General features: G+C 40.8%; 1 pseudogene; it reads right to left on the bottom strand.

The window, feature by feature from the left end:
• Positions 1-635: 635 nt before the first annotated feature.
• Positions 636-1,331, bottom strand: LOC118854250 (annotated as a pseudogene).
• Between the last annotated feature and the right edge of the window lie 5,570 nt (positions 1,332-6,901).

Raw genomic sequence — 6,901 nt, 5'->3', positions numbered from 1 at the left:
CTTCTCAAAACAATCCCCAAATGAAAATTCCCAGGAATATTACAGCCAGATTTCAGATCTCCCAGGAGAAGGAAAAAATATGGCAAGCAGCCAGAAAGAAGCAAATTAAATAGTACAGAGCCCACAGTTAGGATCACACAGGATTTAGCAGCTTCCATGTTAAAGGAGCAAGGGCTTAGAAGGAGTCTATATAGACATAGGCATGGGTATGACAATCATGTTGGGATGATCTCTAAAAAATTGTAGAGGTGAGAAAGAGTAAAGTGCTGGGAGAAAAAGAAGGGGAGAGGTAGAATGGGGAAAATTATCTCATGTGAAAGAGGTGCACAAGAAAACCTTTTATTGTGGAGGGAAAATTTGAGGGTGGGCAATGGTTGAACATCATTCTCATTTGAATGGGTTCAAAAAGGGAAGAATACACACACACACACACACACACACACACACACACACACGCTCAATAGTGAACAAAGATCTATCTTACCCAATAGGGAAATAGGAGGGAAAGAGGATAAGAGATATGGGAGAGGGTGATGATAAAAAGGAGGGTAGATTTTTTTGTTTTAAAAAAGATTTTATTAAAGATCTTTACAGAAGAGCTTCTGGTACACTATTCCAGGTGTCACAGAGTCCTGTTATGCAGTGGGCACTGGCTGGGGCACGCTGGTTGCTCTGCCTTCTCACTCTTCTGCTCTGAGATGGGGGTGGTAGGAAGAATCTCATCCTTGGGCTCTACAATGCTCACATGGTCAGGCAGGGGCTCCTTAGGGCCAATCTTGCCACTTGGGTCCCAGGGCAACATGATTTTGACTTTAATTCCCATGACGCACAGCTGTGTCGATGTAGTAGTTGATAGGTCTCCACTGTGGATCATCAGGCCATCCACAAACTTCATGGGCTTGGCCCTCTGGCCTCTGAGCTTACCAGACACCACCATCTCACGTCCCTTTGCTCCACTCTCCATAATGAAGTGGAGGACACCATAGCAGGCCCTACTAACAGCAAGACCTCCCAGCAGTTTGTAACACAGGGACTCAGCCTGGACAATAGCATAGAGACCTCTGGTGACCATCTTCTCAGCATACAGCTCTACACTGCCTTCAGGGAAGCCAAACCTCTTCTGAACCACCACTGTCAGTGCAACCCTTCTTTCCAAGGACATTCTGAGTTCTGGTGGCCAAGATGATGATTTCTGTCCTGGTTGGAATAACTAGAACCTCCACCCCAGAAAAGCCATCCTCAGCCAGCTCTGAGGTGAGACACTCATTCAGCTTGGCTTTGAAGATGCCATCAGTAACAAACTTCCTCTTCTTGGAGATCCGCACTGCCATCTTGCACCGACAGGAAAGCGAAAGGAGGGTAGATTGAGGGAGGCAGTGGTTAGAGGCAAAGTAGACTTTTGAGGAGGATCAGGATAAAAATAGAGAAGAATAAACAGAAGAAAATGGGATGGAGGGAAAAACACAGTTAGTAATCATAGCTGTGAATATGAATGGAATGAGCTCACCCATAAAATGGAAACAGCAGAATGGATTAGAAACCAGAATTTAACAATGTGTTGTATACAAGAAGCCCACTTAAAACCAAAAGTCACATGCAGAGTTAAAATAAGGGGTTGGAACATAATCTATCATACTTTAGATGAAGCAAAAGAGTCAATCATAACAGACAAAGCAAAAGCAAAAATATACCTGATTAAAAGAGATAATCAGGGAAACTACATTTTCCCAAAAGGTACGATAGACAATGATAAAGGCATAACTTCTCAAATATACAGGGAACTAAGTCAAATTTAGGAAAATAAGAGCCATTCCCTAATTGACAAATGGTTAAAAGATATGACCAGTTTTCAGATATGATCTATGAGGCAGTTTTCAGAAGAAGAAATCAAAGCTATCTATAGTCATATGAAAAATGCTCTAAATCATTATTGATTAAAGAAAGTGAATTAAAATAACTGAGGTACCACCTCACACCAATCAGGAACAACAATTATGGGAGAGGATGAGGGAAATTCAGTACATTAATGATCTATTGGTGGAGTAGTGAACTTATCCAACCATTCTGGAAAACAATCTAGAACAAGCCAAAAGGGCTATAAAACTATGCATACCCTTTTATCCAGCAATACCACTACTATATCTGCATCCCAAAGAGACCAAACAAAAAGGAAAAGGACTCACATATACAAAAATATTTATAACAACTCTTTTTGTGGTAGCAAAGAATTGGAAGTTGAAGGGATGCTCATCAACTGGGGGAATGGTTGAACAAGTTGTGGCATATGGTTGTGATGGAGTACTATTGTGTTGTAAGAAATAACAAAGGTGGTAGTTTCAGAAAAACATGGCAAGACCTATATGAACTGATGCAAAGTAATATGAGAAGAACTGGGAGATCGTTGTGCACAGTAGAGCAATGCTGTAATGATGATCAATTGTGAAAGACTTGGATACTCTGATCAATTGTCCAAGACAATTCCAAAGGTCTCATGATGAAAAAATGCTATCCACTTCCAGAGAGAGAGAACTGATGAGCTCTGAGTGAAAATTAAAATATAATTTCCTCACTTTATATTTTTGGGCTTTTTTGTGTGATGTGGCTAATATGGAAATATGTTTTGCATCGTTCAACATGTACAATTGATATATTGTTTTCCTTCTCAGTGGGTGCTGGGGGAGGCAGGCAGAGTATCTGGAACTCAAAATTTAAAAAGAAATGAATGCTTAAAAATAAATAGTTAAACAGGTCAAGAAATAATAAAATATTTTTCAAGAGAGTTAAAAGAAAAAGAAAAAACTGGTATGTAAAGAGGGGATAAGCCTTGAACGAGGTCACACAAGTCAGTGGCGGAGAGGAGATTTGAAGCCAGGTTTCCCAAGCTAGTGCCCTTATACCACATTTTTTTTCTCACTCAGATCTTCTCTATCTAGCCTTCAGTTTACTCATCTCTTAAACGAGGGGATTGAATCAGATGATTCAGTCAGTCAGTCAACCATCAAACATATTTATTAAGTTCTTACTCTGTGTGTGAGCACATACATGTATATACCTATACATCTATGTATTTATGTATATAGATGTGTAAGTGGATTTTTCAGTCCCTTTCAGTTATAATATTCAATGAGTCTATGAATGACATTTGTCTTGACTGTGGGATGGAAGACCTTCCCTCTGTCTCAGACTGAGTCCTAAAGGGTGAGGAGTGTGGATGATTTTCTGTGGTCCGTACACCTATTTCGTACACAAATATACATATAGCCCCTGCTGATGGTAGCTCAGTCTTCTCATTTTTCTCCATAGATTCGTAGCTTGCTCTCATGCATGGAGAACATGCTCTATGGACCTCATGCCTCAAATGCATGAGGGTAAGTTTTGTGGACACTACAGAACCAGATTTTAACTATGTATAAATAAGACTCAGATAAAATCTTCCTGGGCTAATAAAACTGAAAGAAACTGGCAATTCTTGGCCTAGAAAAAGGAAAACTAGGTGTGCGTAGGCATAGAGTTAATATTTCTATGCTAATTCCACATTTCTGGGTGGGCCCTGAACAACAGGATAAGAGCTAAGGAACCATATGGTTCATAGACTTGTAGAGGTGGAAGAAACCCTGTACCAAGACTGAAAACTCCCAGTGATCACAAAAATTATCAGGAAGTTCCAACTGATTCCTTTGGCAGTTGACGTGGGGCCTGACTTGTTCTCCATTTTACTTGGCTCCTTGAGATGCATGAGGTTCAGTTCTAACTGGAGGCAAGGGGATGGACTTGGTAATTTTTTAGTATCTTCTACTCCCTCAGCAAGTACCAGTCCGGCCAGCCCCCTCCATTCCCCCGAAGAGGGGAAACTCACTCCCATTTCTGCTCAGAGGACATTCTCTATCCCTGATAGGTACCATAAGGTCACAAGATTTGGAGCCAGGATTTGAAAGAAAGATTTAGAGAGGAAGAATTGAGCAAAACTCAGCAACTTTTTGGATGTGGGGAATGAATGAGAGGGAGGCAGCCCCATTCCATTGTCACATAGTTCTGACTATCAGGAAATTCATTCTGAGAGGCAGAGCCCCCCAGACACAGTCAGGTAGAGCCTACCTTGAGAGAATATTGAGGCAGAGAGAAGCAGCAGAGGGCTTGGCAGGCTTAATACAGGAAGAAAGGAGCCCTCATCAACCAGCCCATTGAGGTAGGAGCGCATCCTGGACCCCTCAGCATGGGGTGAGGAGAAGCCTCCGGAGAAGAAAAAGGATGTGCAGAAGCAGAAAGGGCTAAGAATAGGGGTAATGGAGTGGAAGGAGAGGACAGGAAATGGAGGAAAAGTAGCTACAAAGACTCCCTGATGGAGCTCTGGGTTCTTCCTGGCTGTGATAGAGCCTCCGGCCCTTAGGCCGACAGAAAAAGCCCTTAATTCACCAAGAGAAATGATATACGATGAGGGAACCCCAAGCCTGGCCCCAGCCCTGGCAGGGAATCCAGATCGACGACTCTGTCCTCTCCTCAGCCTTTCTTCAGCCTGTGTGAGTCTGTCTTCTGGGGTTGATAAAAGTCTGTAAGAGGAGCTGGGTCTCTAGTGACGGGAGAGACAAAGGAAGGCACCAAAGAAGCATCACTGATGCCAAGGGGAAGGCTTTCTGCATTGAAATCAGAGTTATAGATAGCATCCTAAGCTCTGGGGCTAGAAGGAACATTAGAGATCAGCGGGTACAATCCTCTCTGTCTTACAGAATCAATAAACTCAGGCCCAGAGGAGAGGAGAGAATTGCCCAAGATCACCTGCTTATCAAAGCTGGCTTCCAAGCCGACATCTTCTGACTCCCAATTCATGGGACTTTCAACTATACCATGACCAGAATTGAAATCTTGATTCTGCTGCTTCTTAGATATTTGACCTTGGGCCTTCTCTTTGAGTCTCAGTTTCTGTTTCTGTATATTGGGGAGAAGAGTTCTTGCACTATCATATCCACTTCCCAGGGTTATATAATCTGTGGTTTGCTGGTACGTGTTTAACAACCCAGCTCTTGGGGTAAAAATAAATGTACTGTAAAACACGCTTTAAAATTTCATCTCTGTTATAAACAGTTTCTCCATCATTTTTCTTAAGTTTAGACAAATCAACAAAACAACAAATCAAGCACTTATTTGTAGCATTTGCTGATTTCCAAGACATACTGTATTTCACTGCATAATCCTCGCAGATTTTATGCCAAATTTTTGCAAAAAAAAGTGGGGTGCGACCATTATGTGAAACTTTTAAAATTGTGCTGGTATTACTTAAAAATCATTTATTATTAAACTGTCTTTGGTGCAAGATTAGGATGCATGGAATATTCATGAATATACATTAAAATTGGGAAGATGTAAGTTTCACCATATCACGTGACTTACTCATGGCAGCTTCACCTGTGCACCCACTCCCCTTGTGCCTGCGGCTCTTCATTGGGCTGAGTGATAACACCGTTAGTACTGCAGCGCTCTAAGCAAGCCACACAAGTCAGCTTTTGGAAATATACTGATGACGTGCATGTGCTGAGAATTCTAGGCTACCCACTCTTAATGTGCGAGAGGTAAATGCGTATCCATATGCCACTAGTGAATACATTGCTGCTCTGTTTACCTTTTAAGCGGCATGATGAACAGAATTATACTATGTTATATTATATAATTATTATATGATATTATATGATATGATATTATATGATATTATATTATATGTATGTGTATGTATGTGTATGTATATGTGAATGTATGTATATGTATATATGTATATGTACATTGCATATAAACTAATTTTTGGACTGAAAAAAAAACCACAAGAAAACTAGGGTGCGACAATTATATGGTGAAATATGGTAAATGCTCCCATTGAAAACTTAACTCTCATAGACCAGTTACAGCTGACCCCAGAACTCACCTATTTATATTCCATACACTGCATCCTCTTCATCAGACTGACCATAAATAAATAGTGTAAAGCCCTATGACAATATTGGACCAAGAAACAATCTTGAACTTACATCCTATTTCTATCTCACTCATTAATTCACTATATGATCTCAAGGAAGCTGTTTCTCTGCTCTGGGCCTCATTTTCCCTATTTGCAAAAAGGACTTGGACTTGATGGTCTCTGAGGTCCATTTTGGCTCTAAAATTCCATAGTCTATATGTTCTACGGCCCCTTTTAGGTCAAAATCCTGTGATTCTATGACCATTTAGGAAAGATATCACAACCACTCCCCCTTTCTAGTAATTAAAGAATTAAAACTAGGAATTTGGGGGTGAAGAAATCTTGGGGAGTGAAGAGGAGAGAAAAAGGTCACTTGAAGAGATCCTTCATATTTAAGTTGAGGTTGTAAGAATTGGGCATAAAAAGATCAGAATGTCCTTGGAGACATTCTGGCCATCTGAGGGTAAGAGAACATTTGCAAGTTTTACTGAAGACACTAACTTAATCATTCTACTGGACTTGAGGGAATGAAACTCTAATGTCATGAACCTCTTTGGTAGCCTGGTGAAGTCCATGGACTCCTTCTCAGAATCACGTTTTTAAATGTAGCAAAGAAAATACACAGGATTACAAAAGAAACTAATAATAGTGAATTACAGTTATCAACTTATTTTTAAGTCCACACCCCCCAGGTGAAGAACCCCACCCTAGATGTGACTAACATCGACTGACAGGAGTGAAGGACAGTGACCCTAACAAGAATGGCCCATGACATTTCTCAGGAGTGGAGGATAGCAACAACAGGACAATGTATGACTGCTAGGATAGACTTATAGCAACAGCATGATTGAAGAGAAAGAAGAAAACCTGATCTTCTTCCTCCCTGGATATCCACCCAGAGCAGTACTGTAAGTCATGGAGATTGTATAGATTTTGGGACAGGAGAATGGTTCCACT

The sequence above is a fragment of the Trichosurus vulpecula genome, chromosome 6 (genome assembly GCF_011100635.1).
Source record: "Trichosurus vulpecula isolate mTriVul1 chromosome 6, mTriVul1.pri, whole genome shotgun sequence".
Taxonomy (NCBI): Eukaryota; Metazoa; Chordata; class Mammalia; order Diprotodontia; family Phalangeridae; genus Trichosurus; species Trichosurus vulpecula.
The sequence above is the reverse complement of the archived record's forward strand: the minus strand, read 5'-3'. Positions and strand labels throughout refer to the sequence as shown.